The sequence below is a fragment of the Eptesicus fuscus genome, chromosome 3 (genome assembly GCF_027574615.1).
Source record: "Eptesicus fuscus isolate TK198812 chromosome 3, DD_ASM_mEF_20220401, whole genome shotgun sequence".
Lineage (NCBI taxonomy): Eukaryota > Metazoa > Chordata > Mammalia > Chiroptera > Vespertilionidae > Eptesicus > Eptesicus fuscus.
The window spans coordinates 75,549,634-75,571,266 of NC_072475.1; positions in this window are offsets into that span (position 1 = coordinate 75,549,634).

Here is a 21,633-nt window from a genome sequence, read left to right on the forward strand (position 1 = left end):
GATCCCAATGATCAAAATGGAATAATTTGAACAACAAAATAAATAATGTAACATTGCATTATAACACAAGGTATAGGAAAATGTCCCTGAGTCTATCATAATATAAATAAACAGATGGGGAGGAATAGATAAATATCCTGTGTAAAATTCCCAATAATTTTGGTAGATACTTCCTCTGCCAAAGGTGGAGCATAACTGTCCCCTCTTTATGTGTGAACTGCAATCCTTCCAAAAAGTACAATATGGAATGGGGAGAAGACTACTCAGGGAAGTAACCTGACAAAAACAACTGCAGCCAGTTAATGTTCACAACAATACTAGTAAATTATTTGTATAGAATGTACCCTTGGTATGATGTGATGAGAATATCGCTCTAATGTAATCATGAAAAAAATCAGGTAGATACCAGTTGGATATTATACAAAATATCTGATTAATCCACCTCAACATTGCCAAAGTGATAAACAAGTAAAGGTCTCACAGTCTATGGGACCCTAAGAAAATGTGATATCTACATGTAATATATATCCTATATGAAATCCTGAAACAGAAAAGGAAAATTATGGAAAAACTAAAAAAAAAAGAGTAATGTGTAAACCTTAGATAATAATCATATTTCAAAAATGGTCCATTTGTTGTGACAAATGAACCATAATAATCTAAGATTTAACAAGTGAAAGTAAGGGGTATATTCTCTGTCCTACCTTCATGACTTTTTGTGTCTTTTTTTTAGTATTTAAAAGAAGGTGGTGGCATCCCTAAAATAATAGAAGTGTGTTCTACACAGGGAACTAGTAATAGCATACTAAAATATAATAAAAAATAGGAACATAATTCATGAACACTGACTATTTTTAGCCTTCTCCATGAAATAAAAACTGTTTCAAGAATATATAAATTTTCCATGAAAATATATTATTTAGGAAACCCCAGTGTTACCAGAGCAAGCATTGGTGATTACCAACCAGTTTGTGTTGAAAGATAACATGCCTAATTCTGTAAAACACAGATACTTAGATGTAACAATTCTCAGAGGTACAGAATTACAAATTATTACCACTCTGTGTGGTCCACCAAACAAAACAAGTAATATGAGAAAAGAAAGCATAGAGATAACATAACATTTTAAAATGTTTGGAGAATGTTGTTTGAGAGCAGACAGTCTAGATTTAACAAAATATTTCAAAGCTGAGTTCTTCAGGAAAGCTCTAAAAGGCCACATGCCTTTTCCTGGTCTAAAAATTAAGTCAGCTATTTTGTGACACATATGTATTGTCAAGGCAAAGCTATGTGCGTCTAATTGAGCCTTCAGGTGACCAGTTGCAGGTGCAATAGAATGGCTAATTTGTATTCTTGGCATGAAGTTCCAATGGCTAATTATGCATTTAGTTGCTTGTGGGTGCAATTTAGTTTCTTGTGCAATTTTCATGCCTGTTAAGTGATTGTAGGCTCAAACCTTAAACTCATTTGGAAGGCTGCTGTGACTTAAAGGTCAGCTTCAAAGTCCAAGATAATTTGGCTACTACAGTAATAACTGGGGAAACAATTTGTAGATTAATGAATTTTACAAAATTTTTAACATGTAGAAGAAAACACAATTAAAGAATAAAGGGATTAAAGGAACCACACGGACTAATAATTGTACTTATTGGCAGGCATATGATTTTCTTTCTTTTGTATAAATATTTTTTATTGTTGATAGTATTACAAATGTCTCACATTTTATTCCCCCCTCCTTCCTCCTCCCGGCCTCTACTCACCCTCACAAGTCTTCACCACCCTATTATTGCCCATGTCCATGGGCTATGCATATAGTATATGTTATTTGGTTTATCTCTTCTCATCCTCCCATCCCCACACTGAGGTATGTCATTCTGGTCAAAATACATTAGCTATTGTCTGAAAAAATGAATGAATTGGAGTAACCTAAGCCCTATGTTACTGCTGAGTTCATCAAGTCAATGTTAATAAAGGAATAGGAAAGACTGATAGCTCTATTATGAGCACTGTAAGTTTTATGAATGTGGCAAAATTAAAATTAAGAAAAGTAAATAGATTTTTTTTACTTAATAATAAAATATATAGATTCTTACTATCTTTTTCTATTTGCTAAGGAATTTACCAGTTTGTGAAAATTATTCTGCATGCCTATGTACCTCTCTTCGTACTGAGTTTAGATTGGGAAACTCTGGGTGATCAAGATATATATCATGTTTGACTACATAATTAATAAAGGGGGGAAATATAGCCATTATTTCATAAGGTTATGTATTTAATTTGTTTATGCAAGTTTTTAAATGGTCATTTTAGAAAACATTTCCTTGGCCCTTTGAGTGGAGGTAGTATTTAAAGCTGACACTGCTAGCTAGTGTGATGTATAAGGACAAATTAATCTGGGGTACTGGCAAGTCAGTATTAAAATGAAATAACTACCTCTGCATATGCACAATACAATTCTTTTATCATATTTGACCTGTGTTTAAATTGTGTTTTTCTTATAAATCATTCAAGGGGAAATTATTTGATTTGGAAATTAGAAAATCGATTAATGATTTCTTCAGATTATTTATGAATGTTACATTCACAGGCAAAATGTCAATCAATACTAAGAATTACTTCATTTTTGACTACATTTGAGAACAATAAAGTATTTTTTCTATGATTATGAAATAAAAAAATCTCCAGGTTTATAGACAGAAATTATATATATATATATATATATATATATATATATATATATATATATAGTATCTATAGTAATAAAAGCATAATGTGCTAATTAGACAGGACAGCCGAATGACCTTTCAGACGTCGTTCTAGATGACCTTTAGGATGAAAGTGCCATGGTGGGGGCCAAGGCAGAGGTAGTTAGGGGTGATCAGGAAGGCAGGAGAGTGGTTAGGGATGAACAGGTAGGCAGGTAAACAGTTAGGGGCGATCAGGCAGGCAGGCCAGTGATTAGGAGTGATGAGGCAGTCATGCAGAGTGGTTAGGGATGATCATCCAGGCAGGCCAGTGGTTAGTGGTGATAAGGCAGGCAGGCAGAGTGGTTAGGGGTAATCAGGCAGGCAGGCAAGATAGATGTTAGGAGCCAGCGGTCCTGGAGTGTGAGAGGGATGCCCAACTGCCAGTTTAGGCCCGATCCCTGCAGTTGGACATCCCCCTAAAGATCCCGGATTGCGAGAGGGTGCAGGCCAGGATGAGGGACTTCCCCCTCCCCCACCGTGCATGAATTTTATGCACCAGGCCTCTAGTTTCATATAATAAGGGGAAAAAATATCCTAAAGATGATCATTGTTCCTCTAGAATGGAGGAAAAGATGGCTTCCTTTCAATCCATGCTTCAGTCTGAATAACAAAGTAGAGGTACTCATGCAAATGATGCAAATGTGCAAATGTAAAGTAGTTGTTTAAATTGCAAACTATATATTTTTTTAATCGTGAGCATGGTTAGGTTTTGTTTGACTGATTCCTCATGTTCAAAGCCTCTTCCACAGAATATGCATGGCTGTCTGCCTGTTCCAACAGTTTTATCTCACTTCTAAGCTTCCATTTCATAGAGTGTACACACAAATCTCTCTCTAGTGGTTTTAAAAATCTAACTGCATATGCTTTTCATATTCTGATTTAAAAATCCTGATATTTTCCATGAAGAAAAAGGTTGAGTTTGGGATTTGGAAATCGCTACCTTCATATCTGTTTCTTGAAGTTCTTCCCCTTAAACTTTCTGCTGACCCTTCCAACCCTGCAACTAAAATATTGAGTCTGGAATCTGACAACCTCATAGGTATGCTGGGCATTTCAGAGAATAACATGGTTCCTGACACATGATAAAGCTGAAAAATATTTCTTGAATTTGATTGAGATTTGAAATTTGAAAAAAATTAAGTTAAAAAAATTGAAGTCTTGTCTGAAGAATTAATTATTTTTCGAAACCCAAGCAGTAAATAAACTTTGCTTGAACTTTTTTGATACAAACAATGTGTTCTTTATGATCAGCTTTTCTTTGGATTAGCACATATAGATTCTAATTTTCAGAGACTTCCTCTGGTCCACTGTAGAATGACTTATGAAGAGCATGAAGTCAGGGCCTTTTAATCCGAGGTTTTTTGTTTGTTTGTTTTTGTTGTTGTTTTTTCCCCTCTCTGTTGAAAAACAACTCCCCACTCTCCATCCCCACTTTTTTTATTTTTTTGAAATGTCAGAGAAAGTGAATAAGATTTTCTTGTTTAGTAAACAGATAGTGAACATTTACCATATACCAGACAGGCATCATAGCAGAGGAGCAAGGTAAGGTGAAACAAATAACTAAATTGATTATTTTAGTTTGGCACGAAGTTGAAAGTGCTATGATAAGGGTTACAATATAGTCTAATAAACAAGCAAAGATACCCAATCAGCTTTACCAAAAGCTTTGAGAGGGCAAATGTTTGAACAGAGTCTTAAAGGACCAGAGTTGGATGCAAGGTGAAGAGCGCAATTAAGTTGTAAGATATAACTGCAAAGATCATGCTCATTATGGGACATGTAATTGATTCTGAATAGCTGGTGCAAAGCAATTAAGGAGGAAGAGAGCTGTGGGATAAAAGAATGGAAAAGAGGGCTGGGAAGGGAACCTGAAGAATTCATATACTATGCTGATGATTAGTTTTATTGTAAAAACACAGAGTAGTGATTGAATAGTTTTAAACAAAATCCTGGTAATAACTCTTTAGGGTTAGGGGGAAAAAAAGTAGCAACAGTTAGATTAAAACACATAGAAACAAACAACATAAAGATAATCTGGAAAAATTTAGCAAGTAGAATGAGAAAGAGCTATAAAATAATTGAAATTTGAATACATAAAAATAAAAGCCTAAATTAGCAAGTTTACTAATGTCTGGTTTGGATGACCTGAACAATGATGATATAATTCTTTATGTAGGAAAAGTAAGAAGAGAAAACAGGTTTTGAGTGGCATTAAAGATATGTTCAGTTTGATATGTTGCCATTTGAGAGCATGCTATGTCATCTATTTCATAAGAAAGGAATTATATTCTAAGGAGCTTAAACAAAGAAGTGATAGAAAACCAAAGGAGGCTTTTGAACATAAGGGTTATGTGATAAAATTTCCAATATAAGACAAAATCTTTAGAATGAACATGAGAGTGTCTCATTATTCTGAGGCAATGAAGTGTTTAAAATATAAGAAAAGTTAAAATATAGCTATATATATATAAAAGCCTAATATGCAAATTGTCCCCTCAAGAGTTCGACTGGGAGACTGGGAGTTTGATCACTCATTATGATGTGCACCGACCACCTGTGGGCAGTGTGGAATGAAGGAAGGCCCCGGCCATCAGCCACAAGGCCCTGATTGGCTCTGATTGCCGGCCAGGCCTAGGGACCCTACCCGTGCACGAATTTTGTGCACCAGGCCTCTAGTATGTAACTAAAATTCAGGACTTCATCCTCAGCTTCTGCCTGTTCTCACACTATGGGCTCCAGCAAAGCAGGTTCTCTCTCTCTTTTTTTTTCTTTTTCTTTTCCTTTCCTCCTCCTCCTCCTCCTCCTCCTCCTCCCCCTCCTCCTCCTCCTCCTCCTCCTCCTCTTCTTCCTCCTCTCCTCTTCCTCCTCTTCTTCTTCTTCTTCTTCTTCTTCTTCTTCTTCTTCTTTGTTTTGTTCTCATAGTATGCTGAGCACACTTTGCTATTCTAATGTTTAGAATGCTAGTCTCTTTCTTATTCCTTATACAGATTTAATTTATTTATGAGCCCAACTCAGGTTTTATCATATCCATGATAGCTCAAAATTTATTTGCACTGTGATATAATGGATTTAAGTAATTAAATATCATTTTACCAACTAAGATTTTAAGTTATAGTGACCTTCTTAAATATCTTTCTATCCTCTTAATGACTCAATAGGTCTAAACATCTAGTAAGTCCTAGTAAATACTTGTTGATTAAAATAAATATTGGACTGATTTCTGAGAAATAAAAATGGAATAACCATAGAGGAAGGAGATCTTTTCCAAGATGAACCACTTTATCTCACAAGTTTTATTATAATTTGGGAGTGCATGCAAATATTTATTAAATTATGTGAGGTATTTTGCTAATCATTTAGAAAATCATTGCTTGAGGACTTTATGTTATTTGCTATATAGAGAATCAGTGCAGCTTCCAGAGAGGCCGATAAGGTAGTAATGGGAACAACAGTATACAGGACACTTCCACTTTTTAGCATTCCAAAAGATACTCTCCTTCAAGAGTAACACTAAAGCAGATGTGTAAAGTGGAAGATCTGGTGACACATTCCTGAGATGAGTGATTGTCCATCTTTTACAGCTTTGCATCACTGCACTCAGTACTGTCATAAGTCAGGAGAGGAAGGGGGGCACTAGTTTCCTTTCTTTATGTGGCAAGCTGAATCTTTCTGTGCTTTGCCCTGGGTCACAAACCACCGAAGGAACAGAAAAGTCAAAAGTGGCCTTTTGTGCCATTGTCTCCAATAAATGACACTTCCATTTTGCTTCAAATAGAGTTTTATTTAGTAACATAATGGTCAAAATCATTACTTTTGTAATTGAATAATCCAAATGTTAACATAAAAAAATTGGCTTTTAACTTCTTTTTAAAAAATAAATGTGCTCCTTAATCTAAAATTATTCTTCCCTATGTTGTGCCTGAAGTACATTTTTATAATCCAATTTACAAAGTACTAAAAAATAAGAGGATATAATGGAAATGCAAACAGACCTTTAGCTTAAGTATTAGTTTTCAAGAATATGTTACTAGCTTAATAACTAGTGACCTCTTAATAATTTTGAATATATTAATAATAGGTGTTTCATGTTATACCTAGAATACTAAACTGAAAAATATAACTAGAATAAAATGATTAAAAAATCAGATGGGCTTGGATTATAATTCAAAGATCAAATAACTACCCCTTTATAATAGGGGCTTCTCGTTTCTTTTCATTATAATTATAATTTTTAGTATTATCCTAAAGTAACATGTACAACCATTTATTCTTTTAGTACTTGTGCTTGAATCAGCCATAAGTAATGATGGATTGAAAGGATTAAATAAACCTGTTAAAATGAAGATAGTATTAACTAATAAGAAAATGTTTCCCCAAATGCCACTTGAACAAAACTATAATTACAACCAATGGTAGATGTAATCATTAGTTCCTTATTACATAGAAACTTGGCTATTGACAGTGGATTTTCTTTGGATTCAATATGTAAATGATCAAAACATAATGAACCAGATAAGAAAACAGTCATTTGTTAAAAGCCACATTTTAAGAAATTTATGTTTGCCTATAGATTTGATGTTTAATCAGAGAAAACCGTGATGATGATAACAAATGCTAAATAATAATAAAGTTAAATGAAAAATCAGTAATAAGAGTTTGTAGAAGATCAGATTTTTTTTTAAAATATATTTTATTGATTTTTTACAGAGAGAAAGGGAGAGGGATAGAGAGTTAGAAACATCGATGAGAGAGAGACATCGACCAGCTGCCTCCTGCACATCCCCCACTGGGGACGTGCCCGCAACCAATGTACATGCCCTTGACCAGAATCGAACCTGGGACCCTTCAGTCCGCAGACCGACGCTCCATCCACTGAGCCAAACCGGTTTCAGCTAGAAGATCAGATTTTATTAGCCGTGGTTTCTATATGATCTCTGATGTGACAGGATGATTACATGAAGCTTGTTCTCCATTCCACATGAGCTAATTTACAGCCCAATTAGTCAATTTTTCAAATGTCATAAGGTGAGGCATGCCAGGAGAGTCAATTTTATATACCCATCTGTCACACACTCTGATTTTTTTCCATTTAACATTTGGCAATTGGTTATGAATTTGCTTGGCAAGTTAGACATCTTCTAATATATCAAAATGCTGTAATAACATCAACATAATGAAACATTTTGAGTGGTCAAAAATAACATGGTAGGTAAAATATTCTTCATAAGGGTATGTTTACTTTTGTAAACATAACTTATTTAACATCACAGAAATATGTGTATAATGCTTCTCTTCTTTAATGAGAAATGTTGACAAAGTAAAAAAATAAAAAAACAAAGTAAAAAAAATGGAACACTTTATGTGTCTTAATTATCAGATACTAAGTTCAAGAAGGGACCAATGGGGAGAGGGGACGTATGTAATACTTTCATACAATAAAGATTTTTTTAAAAATTAAAATAAATAAAAATTGTTTTTATATTTTGGAATATTTATACTTATTTTGGTACATTGTTAATTGGGAAGGATGAATTTTTAAAATTTATTATTATTTTAAATTATTATCTTTCTTTTTTTTAGAAAAAAAATATTTTTACTGATTTCAGAGAAGGAGAGGAAGAGAGAGATAGAAACTTCAATGATGAAAGAGAATCATTGATGAGCTGCTTCCTGCTCCCTACTGGGGATTGAGCCTGCAACTCCAGCATGTGCCCTCGATTGGAATCAAACCTGGGACCCTTCAATCACCAGGCCCATGCTCTATCCACTGAGCCAAACCGGCTAAAGCTTATTTTTTTTTTCTGTACCTAATTCAAAGTTCCATAAAAATACTGATACCAAAATTCAAGTTGAGTCTGGGTTCATGGTCTTGAGAAATCAAAGAATGAGTTTCACAGACCAAGAGGTAAGCAACGTTTTTATTACAGAAAAACTCCCTGAAGCAGGGAGGGGACCCTAAGGGTTTGCCACAGAAGCTCACTAGTTTAGGAGCTTAAATTTCCATACTCTTGCCCTCTATTAGCTCTTTAAAAACAAACAAACAAACAAAAACCAACAAAAAACAAACAAACAAAAAACACCAGTCAATCTCCTTTTGCTCTAATCTCTCCACTTTTAGTTCCTGCTCTTGGATTCAGGGAGAAGGGAGGCTCTCTGGTCAGTTGATACATTCCACCTGTCTTGCTCAATCCTGACCATCTGGTTTATTTCCTCTTTATCTACCATCTTCCCTCCCCACCACCCTTACCCTAAACTGCTTAACTGCCCAGTATTTGGTGATGATTTCTGAGAATAAAAGAAATATAGTAAAGTACTTCTAAATTTATAAATGTTTTTTATGTGTTAGATATAGTGAAGGAAAATTAATGATCTAGTTTCAGAAATGGCAATTATTTAAATAATGTGTAATATACAGTATATTTTGAAGCTGTATCTTAAAGTCAAAGGAAATTTGTATGTTTGGAGTAAAGAGAACATATTTAATAAGGATACTGGTAAAAGGAAGGTAATATTATTTTTAAAATGCATAGGAAACAAAGGAATGAAAATATATTTTGGCCAGTAGTGAAATGTGGGGTTCGGGTTGCAGACTTCTCATGGATCCTTGTCTGGCAAAGTTGAAGAATAAATTTGTGAACTAACAGATTTCTTTAATAAAAATGTGGAAGTTTATTGGAAGCATATACAAACTCCATCTGGGTGGAAGTGTCCCCGAAGGGGACCTCTCCCCTGGGGAGGGGCCCGAAATGGGAAAAGCCTGCTCTCTCTAATGGGAAAAATCTAAGTCCAAAATCTGAAATCTGTAAATCTCTCTTGCATACCTTTGTCTCCCATTTATATATGCCGTAGTTCTTTATCTGACCCTGACTCTTTCTAATTGGACCTTTTCTTAACTTAGGACCCCCTTGCTTTCCTCATTGGTCACTCTGCTACACAGTATCAGTTTCAAAGTTCAAAGCCTACGTGGTGCCCCCCTCAAACTCTCCCCCTTATGTTGCAACATTCCTCTATCCTCTGTGAAAATATGTTTTCTTCTTCTCAATATCTTGTGACTTTTCTTTATCCTCTGTGAATCTATGTCTTCCTCCCCTTTATTCTGTGGCATTTTTTTACTATACTCTGTAAGTGTATGCCTTCTGGCATCTCTAAGCCCTCACCTGTTCATTACTCTCATGGACTCTCTTTATTCCCTAAACCTGTCTGTTTTGTCTCTAAAATTCCTTTCAGTCAAAAGCACATTATGTGCCTGGAACAGATCATTCATGTAAGAGATCCATAATAAAGAAGATGGTTTTGGGCCAGATCATGGTGGTCTGTAAAGACTAACTTATGTGTAATTTGCTTTATTCAGAAGGGTTGTGGCTCATGGACAGTAAGATCTAATATTGGTGCTTATATTTGGTGATTAGCACAATACTGGGTACTTTTGTGAGAGCAGATAAAATGGTATAAGAAACTGAGAAATTATGAACAATGTAGAGTAAGAACCTGATATCAAGCTTTTGATTGCAGAGGTACCTATCCATTTCAAAAGAAAACCGTCTTGAATAAAAATATTGCCAGTTGTAAAGATATAGCTACCAGCAAAACAACCAGATAAGGTATTAGGCTGAGCCCACCCATGAGGTTTCCTTTTTCAGAAAGCACTGGGTAACCTAAATAACGGGCCTCTTGAGTAACCCTGAAATTGCCTTCCCTCACACTAATTCTCATTCTGATGCTTTAAATTAGCCAATAAAGAGTGAACTGAAACCTTGGAGACCCCACCCATGAACCTTAATAAAGGCAGACCCCCAGGTCTTCCAGAAATGTCTGGACAGCTTGCTAAAAATAATAATAGGCTAGGCCAGTCCTCAGGCATTCCTAGCCTGTAACATCATTATCAGCAGATTTTGAGTCCTGCACAATAAGTGGTCAGTGATTAGATAAAGGCAATCATTGTGTTTTAGTGCTTCTAAAGTTTGGAAAAGCAATGCAAGAAAAGGTAGCTAGAAAGACAATAGTATCAAGACAAATGTTGTGACTGCTGACATTGACATTTTAATTTCATAGAGGTAGAAGTGTGACCCTAACTATACTTGTAAGGGTCAAGTAGAAAGTAACAATGTCAGATGCAAGTTGGGGGTCTATCCCTTATTATCTAGAAAAGGTAAACTCTATACTTTATACTGTGGGAAATTCAAGGTAAGTGTTCAGGACATTTATGTTCTCATATAATCTCTGGCTCTGAGTTCCTTCTTCCATTTGTGTAGTGAAGTGTATGGATAGCTCATTATCTTACAACTGCTGCTTCTATTTCGGGACTTTTTCTTTTTTACACAAAATAAAGTATTTGCTTACGGTCTTTTTGCAAGTAGGACACTGTCAGTCTGTTTTCAAACCTATGGCTTGCAGCAATAAAAATAACTAAAAATTGAATATTTTATATCCCAGCTTTTAAGAAGACAGTTTGGTCTCCAGTCTTCATATTTCTCCAACATCTGCCTCTCTATTCCTTTTCTCTTCTACATATGTTATTATAATGACAAACAAACTAAGAAGAGAAAATAAATTCTCAACATTTTTATTTGTTGGTTTAAACATAGAAGAACACAACACTCATTTAGTTTTGGATTCTACTATGAGGTTCTACTCTCTGATTTGAAGCCTCTCTTCATACACAATAACTTTTCTTTTATAAACAAAGGTAGATTCCTTCTAAGAGGAATCTGGTACCAGAGGAAATATCAACTACCAAATTTCTAGAATGATTCTTCTTACCACTAATTTCAGTGAGCCCTTCATATTAAATTATCATCCTCTGTCTTAGATTTTCAAGTGTCAGATCTCACAACTAGAGGTACCTCAGTTGAGCAAGTGACCCCTAACTCCCCTCTCCTCCAAGCAATTCTCACTTTTCACATTTAAGTGTCATTAATTTTACATGTTGTATTCCTTGAGTAGACAGAAAACTACTTGGGGTCAGGAATTTAGTAATATTTATACATCAGTGTAAGAAATATCAGAGGAATGACAAGTCAATACTGAATGAATATCCAGAGCATACCATGAAAGGGAAGGCAGGAATGATATAGTGGCTTCATAACTGTCCTCTCTTTAAAATATGGACTGGATGTGTTTTTCCCTTTCTATATAGTATATCTCATGTGTTACAGGAAGTGATTTTCATAAAAACCCACATCATTTTTGACAGGAATTTTACAACTTCCCTGACTCAGCAGTTTTGTTTCTCTCCCTGAGTCTAATAGACTATTAGAACTCTAAGAAGTCTTTCCTATTCTTCCCTTTTTTTATTTCCTAATCTGTGACATAAATTGTAACATATTAGAGGCCCAGTGCAAGAAATCATGCAGGGGAGGGTTGTCCCTAAACCTGGCCTGCACCCTCTCCAATCTGGGACCCCTCGGGGGATGTCTGAAACCCGTCAGACCTCCCTCTCACAATCTGTGACTGCTGGCTCCCAATCGCTCACCTGCCTGCCAGCCTGATCACCCCCTAACCATTCCCCTGCCAGCCTGATGACACCTAACTTCTCCCCTGCTGGCCTGATCACCCCCAACTTCCCTCCCCTGCAGGTCTGATTGCCCCCAACTGCCCTCTCCTGCCAAGACCCACCTCCTCCACTGGGACCTACCTCCTCCACGAGAAGTGGCAGAGATGTTGGGACTGGCCTCCTCAATGCACCACAGAGCTGCAGGACCCCCAGGCATCACCATGCAGCCATTTGTGGTGGCCATCTTGTGATGATGTTGCGCGAGGGTGTTGCACGAGGGCGTGACGCCCCCTAGGCTTTTATTGTATAGGATTGTTACAATATACGCTGCAGGATTTCAGAGAATAGGGACATTATTATAACTAGAAGGCAAATAATGTAAATTTAACCCAATATTCTTGAAAAAGAGAAAGAGAAAGTGAGACTAATTAATGCTGTCATTAATTCTATGTGACTCTTTATTTATTGAATTCATGACCTAGTATATGATATGGGATTCTGGTTCTTCTATTTTATCAGTTGCTATCATTGTCTTTCAACTCCTAATGCCAGCACTTTTTCAAATTAAATGTAATCATGGTGCTAAACCACTATTTATAAAAAGCTCTTTCTTCTAAGGCATGTAACCCATGAATCCCAGGGTACAGTGCAGATCATGTACAGAAACCATTTGTGTAGATGCATGTTCATTATATTGGTTGTATAATGTTTGTATTTATTATGCATTAAATTTTGCATAATTCAAAATTGATTTTAACTAAATACCTAAATATAAGACAAGTATGGCACTGTGAAATAAAGAAATAGTGATTGAATACAATAATAAAAAAAGGACAGTCAGTTTGGGTATCAAATAGAATTCCCTGAGATATTTTTTAAAGTATGATGCAAAGGAAACACAATTTCTGCTCTATGCACCGAATTTTCAGCAATCTCTATTGTAAATTTATATTTCAAATAAACTTTATATTCCTCAGTCCTTCTCTAAAATAAATCAGTTTGCAGCTCTATAATAAAGTATTTCTCCATGTTATACATCCTAATATATAAAAAGCCAGAGTCTGTAAGATCCAAAATGACCAAAAGGATGACCAAACGCCAGGCTGTGCATGCAGCAGACTTGGGTGGGTGGGGACTGGCGTGCAGGCTGAACTGCTGACCTCTTGGTCCCTCCTGGATTCCGGCCACCATGGCAACCCAGCACTAACTGCCACCACCAAGGTGGGTGTGATGCAATTGGTCGGAGGGCCCCACCATTGCCCCACGATCGCCCTGCAGAGGGAGGACAAGGCCACCAGCCGGGGGGCTCCACAATCCCCCCAAAGAGGGAGGCCCAGGCTACCGGGCCAGCGACAGTGGGCGGGGCCTCCCTCTGCGGAGTGATCAATTGCAGGGCTCCTGGACTGCAAGAGGAGGCAGGCCGGGCTGAAGGACCCCCTCTCCCCCGAGTGCATGAATTTCGAAACTGGGCCTCTAGTGTTCCATATCCTATATAATAAAGAGGTAATATGCAAATTGACTGTAACTCCAACACACAAGATGGCCTCCCCCATGTGGAAACAAGATGGCTGCCACAAGATGGCTGGCAGGGAAGGGCAGTTGTGGGCGATCAGTCCAGCAGGGGAGGGCAGTTGGGAAGGACCAGGTTTGAAAGGAAGGGTAGTTGGGGATGACCAGGTTGGCAAGGGAGGGAAGTTAGGGGTGACAAGGTGGGCAGGGAGGGCAGTTAGGGGCAATCGGGCCAGCAGGGGAGAAGTTAGGCATCGATCAGGCTGGCAGGGGAGTGGTTAGGGGGTGATCAGGCTGGCAGTTAGAAGCAGTTAGGGGCAATCAGGAAGGCAGGCAGGCAAGCAGTTGGAAGCAAGCAGTCCTGGATTGTGAGAGGGATGTCTGACTGCCCATTTAGGCCCGATCCCACCAGATATCCCTTGAGGGGTCCCAGATTGGAGAAGGTGCATGCTGGGCTGAGGGACACCCCCTAGCTCCCGTGCGCAAATTCCGTGAACCTGGCCTCTAGTATATATATATCCTATCTAATAAAAGAGTAATATGCAAATTGGCCATACCTCTGCTACACCCACAAGCTATGCCCACCAGCCAATCATGAGCGAGTATGCAAATTAACTCAACCCATATGGCTGTAGCCACGGGGCGAGCAGGAGGCTTGGGTTTCCCCAGCATTGGAGGAAGCCAAGCTTCCTGCACACCCTGGCTGGCCCAGGCCTCTGCTCAAGGCTACAAAGTTTCAATTATAGAAGATAAATAAATCCCAACAAAAATGGCTGTGGCCATGGAGTGAGCAGGATGCTTGGGTTTCCCGGGCGATGGAGGAAGCCAAACTTCCTGGCCAGCCTTGGCCTCTGCTCAAGGCTACAAAGTTTCAATTATAGAAGATAAATAAATCCCAGATCCCTGGTCCTCCACTTGGGTTGCCAGGGGACGTGGCTGGCCTGCAAAACACCACAGGCTCCTTGGCGAGGCAGCCCCATGCCCCAAGAGAACCCCGACCCTCATCCGGGACACCCTTCAGGGCAAACCAGCTGGCCCCCACCAATGCACCAGGTCTCTATCCTATCTAATAAAAGAGTAATATGCAAATTGACCATCACTCCAACACACAAGATGGCTGCCCCCATGTGGTCAAAAATGGCTGCCCCCATGTGGACACAATATGGCCACCACAAGATGGCCAGCAGAGGAGGGCAGTTGGGAGGGATCAGGCCAGCAGGGGAGGGCAGTTGGGAGGGACCAGGCTTGAAAGGGAGGGCAGTTGGGGTGATCAGGCCTACAGGGGAGGGTAGTTAGGGGTGACCAGGTCTGCAAGGGAGGGCAGTTAGGGGCAATCAGGCTGGCAGGGGAGCAGTTAGGCATCAATCAGGTTGGCTGGGGAGTGGTTAGGGGGTGATCAGGCTGGTAGGCAGAAGCCATTAGGGGCAATCAGGAAGGCAGGCAGGCAAGTAGTTGGGAGCCAGCAGTCCTGGATTGTGAGTGGGATGTCTGGCTGCCTGTTTAGGCCCTATCCTACCGGGTCAGACATCCCTCAAGGGGTCCCTGATTGGAGAGGGTGCAGGCTAGGCAGAGGGACACCCCTCCTGAATGAATTTCTTGCACCAGGCCTCTAGTGTGTGTGTGTGTGTGTGTGTGTGTGTGTATACACACTATATATATATATATATATATATATATATATATATATATATATACACACACACAAATATACACACACCCACACATTATATATATACCTCATTATCACTCTCTAGCTTGCTGTAATATAATTGTAGGAAGAATGGTTTTTAGTGAGTTAAGTAAATTTTGAGTGCCTAAGAGTACTTAGCATATCTGATGTCTCATAATGTAAAACTAAAATGTGGTTTAAAAGGAAGATATGATAATATATATATATAGTGTGTGTGTGTGTGTGTGTGTGTGTGTGGTTGTGTGTATGCATGCATGTATCCACACATATGGGTGGAGATGGATTTAACAACTGAAGCAAGATCATCTGCCTATTTCTTCCCTCTTTTATGTGATTTGCTGATTTGATACCAATGCCTATAAAACACACTGATTTAGGAGATGCTTCCATTTCTGGGATGGGTTAGTGACTAATAAATTCTGATACAATAAAATGATGTTTTGTGTTTTTGTGTTTTTTTTTTTTAAGCCAAGCTATTTAGATTGCAATAGACCTGAAACCTACAAGTCTGTATATGATGAGAAAAGAATTAGTAACTGGATACAGCAGCTACCTCATTACTGCTGTCTAGCTTGCTGTAATACAATTGTAGGAAGAATGGTTTTTAGTGAGTTAAGTAAATTTTGAGTGCCTAAGAGTACTTAGCATATCTGATGTCTCATAATGAAAAACTACAATGTGGTTTAAAAGAAAGATAGGATAATGGAGAGCCGGACAGAGTTTGAATTTGCCTGCAGGTTATAGAAAGGAAAGAAGGTTTCATCCTCCTTTAGTTATATCACAGTTTTTATTCCGCCTTAGACAGGATTTTAGTGTAATTTTAATGTACTGTTAAATCTTAGCATTGACACCGAAAACTGGATTTGTCATATTTCCTGTAAGATTTTATTATTCCTGGATATTGCCCTTCTCCCCTCTGACTGCCAATGGTATGATTCTGCTCTTGGCCAAGCACAAAACTAACGTTTCGTTTTCTATGTCCCCATTCTCATCCATGTTTAATTGATCAGTAAGTCTTAAAAAAGTATGTCAATTTTACATGTGGCCTGCCTTTTCCAGTGCTGAATCTCAATTAGGTTCTTAAACACTATGCACACTTTTCTGTAAACTTATACACTTTCCCTGCAATTCATTTCTCAGCTTATGCTTAATGAATCATTCTTACTTAATATTTACATGTGTTCTGCTGCTCAAGATCTATAATGATTTTTTATTATTTTATATCAAATATGATTTTGAGATCTTTTCTAATATAAGTTAACCATCTTAATCTTTCATCTCTATTAACTGTGGAGTATCCTGTCACAGGTCACTTTTCTAACCTGCAATGCAACAGGTATCACACCTTAAATTTACCATTAGGCAATGAACTCCAGGTAAAAAGTTCATGGAATAAACCCCTCAAATTGTTATTTTTTAAAAATAAGCATATTAGTTTTTATTTTTTATTGCCAAAAAATGTTACTAATTTAATGAAAATTTAAATGTCCCAATATTAATGTTTTAGAATATTCAAGCTGTTACCATTTATTTAATTATGTATTGATCACCTCTTATGTTCCAGATGCTTTACCCATCATTTTTATAAGCATTGATAATACAGATAGACAACCTACAGCGTAAAAGAGAAAAATAAGTGAGTAATAATTAAGATCATTTCAACAGAAATAAGTCTAAGACAAAATAAAAGAGATAGATATAATAAAGAACAGTAATGGTGAATGGAAAATAAATTCATCTCTCAATGGAGTCATCTATTAATTCCTCCTAAGGAGCGGAGACTGAGGAGACTTTTTCAGATAAAGACAGTAAACACAAGCCTTATAAGGAGTTTATATTTTAGTCCAGGTTAAGTTATTAGAGAATTTGAATAAGAAAATGATAATTCTAGTTGCTACTAGAGATAAAATAATTAAAAGACACCATTTTAAAACTTGACTCTTCTGAATGTGTTATCTTGCCTCACTGGCCTTCTCTGTGTTTCTGAACATGATATAAAGATGAAAAGGAATTCCAGGTCAGAGTATTGAGACATGCTAATATTTAAAATATGATCATATCTGCCAAGCCAGTGTGGCTCAGTGGTTGAGCATTGATCTATGAAGCAAGGAAATCATCCATGGTTCGATTCCCAGTCAGGGCACATGCCCAGGATTTGGGCTCAATCCCCAGTAGAGGGCATGCAGGAGGCAGCTGATCAATGATTTTCTATCATCATTGATGTTTCTATCTCTCTCTCCCTCTCTGAAATCAATAAAAATATATACAAAGTAAAACATGATCATATGCAAAGAAGAAAGCAATGGGTAATGAGTAGGAGAGCTAGTGAGATACGAAGAAATTAGAGAATAGTAATGGGAACCACAACCCAGAAAAACGCCTCAACATAACAGATTGTTCATTTATGTTGTATGCTTTTCCAGGTGGTGTGAGACACAAGAAAAATGATCACTGGAGCTTCCAACATGACTCACTGGTGACTGTGTCAAAGAGCAGTTTTGTTGAATTGGAAAAGATAAAGTGAGATTACAGATTATAAGGTAGTGAAGCTGAGATATTAACTATTCAAAACTTGATTTCTTTATTGAATGTTTTGCTGGTAAGGAGATTAAAGAATTTTCAAAGAACATAATGTGGTCAAGAGAGATATTTTTAGTAGTTTTCTTATAAATAGATAAGACCTAAAAATAAATCATATTGTATGCTGATGGGAATGACTCTGAAGACAGGGTAAATTGATTATATAGAACAGTAATAATGTAATCACCATGATAACTAAGATTTTGCATGCTCTACAGAAGATGGAATCCAGCACTCAGGTAAATTGAAGCTTGGAGTACAGGTATGGGAGCAAAGGAAAATTGCTAAGTTCAGATGTAGGTTATTAACTGATTTGATTGTGAGACAATAAGGCTTTTCTCAATGTTTTTTTATATTTTTCAATGAAATATGAGGCAAAACTGTCAACTGAAAGAATTAATGGGGGATTGAGTAGTGAGCTCATAAGGAGTAGATGGTATGAAATATCCTTCTCAGAAATTGGAAAGGAAAGCTCACCAGATACATATATTTGTGGGCTGCTGACAGTGTTGAAATGCTCATGTGAGATTCATGATTATGAATTTCAAGTGAGACCAGTCAGCATTGTTGTGCCATTTTTCTTTAGAAATATTGACCTACAAGTGAGGATGTGCAGAGTGTTGAGATTTAAGGCATAGATAACAGAAGAGACTTGTTTTTCTTGAAATATGGTGTCCTGGTGCATATATTTTCAAGTGTAGAGTCCCACATTTGATGTATTTTACATTTCAGTTTCAGTAGTCTTCCTCATATAGTTATACTTTTAACCCCAATAGGCATTATTAAATAAGAGCTAATAAATTCTGCATGTAATGACTTAGGTCAGTCATGCAAAATATTTATGCACCAAACAACAATTTAATAATAAAAAAAATCTCCTAGAAGATCCTAATATTTAAATTGCTTCATTTATTATAAAATTATATTATTTCTAAGTTTCATTAATTTAATTTTATATGTATATAATACAGACTTCAATCATCAATCTAAACAACATGTAATTGAAGTCTAATAATGTCTGTCTTTTCATGTTTGTAATGTTACATATTAATATCATTAGCATCTAGAAATAATAGGTAAAAGAGTTATTATATATATATATATATATATATATATATATATGAGTTGCAACTACTATCAGATAAACATGCTATCACATTATTACACAAAATTATATCAATCCACATCAACAACAAAAAGAAATGAAAAACAAAACAGAAAATAAATGTTTTTTAATGTGTAGTCTTACTGAAGAAAATACTTTGCTTTCCCCTTTATTTTCAGAAATATAAAAATATTTCTGAAGCTAATGTTTTAAACTACAATCAATCTTAAAAAGTAAAAATTACAGTCCTATAATGAAATACTCCATATTATGAGGTTACCTTAGATAATTTTTGAATATCCTTATCTACCTTGAAGTTTTTTTATTATGATCATTCTCAAAGCTCTAATTTTTTTCTTACTTTTTTAGACCTTTGAATTTAGAATGTACTACTTTCAAATTTGAAAGTTCATTGTGAATTTTGTTTTCCTGATCATTTTATAAGAATGATCACTCAGGCCCTGACCGGTTTGGCTCAGTGGATAGAGCATTGGCCTGCAGACTAAAGGGTCCCAGGTTCGATTCCGGTCAAGGGCATGTACCTTGGTTGCGGGCACATCCCCAGTAGTGGGTGTGCAGGAGGCAGCTGATCGATGTTTCTCTCTCATTGATGTTTCTAACTCTCTATCCCTCTCCCTTCCTCTCTGTAAAAAAATCAATAAAATATATTTTTTAAAAAAAGAATAACTCAGGTGGTGTATTTCATTTTATTTATGGATGAAAATGAGCAATCCTATATAATAAAGAGCTAATATGCTAATTAGACTGAACAGCTGAACAACCTTCTGGATGACCTTCTGGATGAAGCCAGGGCTGCGAGGGGCTGCAAGGGCCAGCTGGGCTGCGAGGGCTGCAAGGGCCAAGCCCCTTGCACAGATTTCTTGCATCAGGCTTCTAGGTAACTATAAGCTTGCTTTCTTAGAAAAACAATTCAAAATTTCATTACTAATTAAGAGTTACTTGTTCTTCCTCTATATTTTGATTATGCCTTTTAAGGTCAGAGACAGAAAATTGATCATTAGGTCATCTATTTATAAGTCATAATAATGAGGGTCATATAAATAGGGTTTGATGTTATTTAGCCCTTTGCTTCTTAGATAGACCACATTCTTTCTATACTTGATCTTTCTTTATGACCTTTATTAAAATATTGCATATTAAAGTCAATCACCTTGGTATAAAAAGCAAATATCCTAGCCAGATATGTGAAAATGGTTAAGTTTCATGAAAACAATAGACCTCAAACTCTTTAGGAAGGTTCTCCTAGTTTCTCCATAACATGAACAAACACACACATTGTAAGATAAAGAGTCTCTCAAGAGAGAGCCCATTACATCCCTAATGGATATAAATGGGGATACAGTGGTGGTTCCCAGAATTGAAGAGCTGTAGGTATTTTTGTAAATAAGAATTGTACTACAACTCTAGGCTTGTATAGGTTAGCACTACTATTTGTACTGTAATGTCATCTCTGTATTTTTATAACTTGAATGATTTTTGAAATTTGTTTTAGCCTTGTGCATAAGGAAGCATTTATGTTATGGGGATATGTTTTGTTTTGTTATGTTTTGATTTATCATTCTCCTTTAGTTAAATATATTGGGGCAACATCGATAAGTAACATAATGTATATTTCAAGTGTACAACTCTACAATATAACATCGGAATACCCTATTGTGTGCTTACCACCTGAAACCTTGTTTTGTATGTATTTAATCCTAGCCATAAATGCCCTTTTTAATATAATACTTGATAATCATCATGATCACTCTATGTGATTAGTAGGTACTCTGATATCTCCAACTCTAAATTTTTACCCAGCACATTCCAGGTCACACCTGAGTTTGACTGCTTCATAACAGTGGAATGGATAGTAATAGTTCAGTGGTGATAAGCCAAATGACAAATCCTATATTTAATTAGTTTTGTTTCTTTAAATTTATATTTCATATTTTTGCTTAAGATTACAAGTTGTTGAAAAAGAAGTAAATGTTGAATCATCCTGTCAGATATGTTAGGATATTCCAATAGAAAATTTATGCAAACATTACTGAAAGATCATTTACTCAAGATTATTTTCAATGATCAATCGCTTCTCAATGCCAAATCAATAAAACTATTACAAACAAAATCTGAAAGGGTAAATATTTCCTCACAGAATATCATTGTCAAACCATTTTTCAAATTTATTTTTTATTATTGAGGGTATTGGTTTCAGCATTTATATATAACTAGTGGCCAGGTGCACAAAATTCGTGCACATTAAAAGGGGATTAATTAGAGGAAATATTTTAATATTGCCATTTGCCCTTTGCTGGGGGCAGGACAAGAGCATCAAGTCCCCAGGCCGGCACAGGAGGTGGGGACGCAAGCCTCACATCCTGGGGCCCATTGCCAGGGGCAGGGATGCAAGCCTCATGTCCCCAGGTGGTGGAAGTCCCCTCTCACTGACACTGCAAGTCCCGCCCACCTGCTCCTGCTGCGCATGCAGCCTGCTGATCAGTCGTTA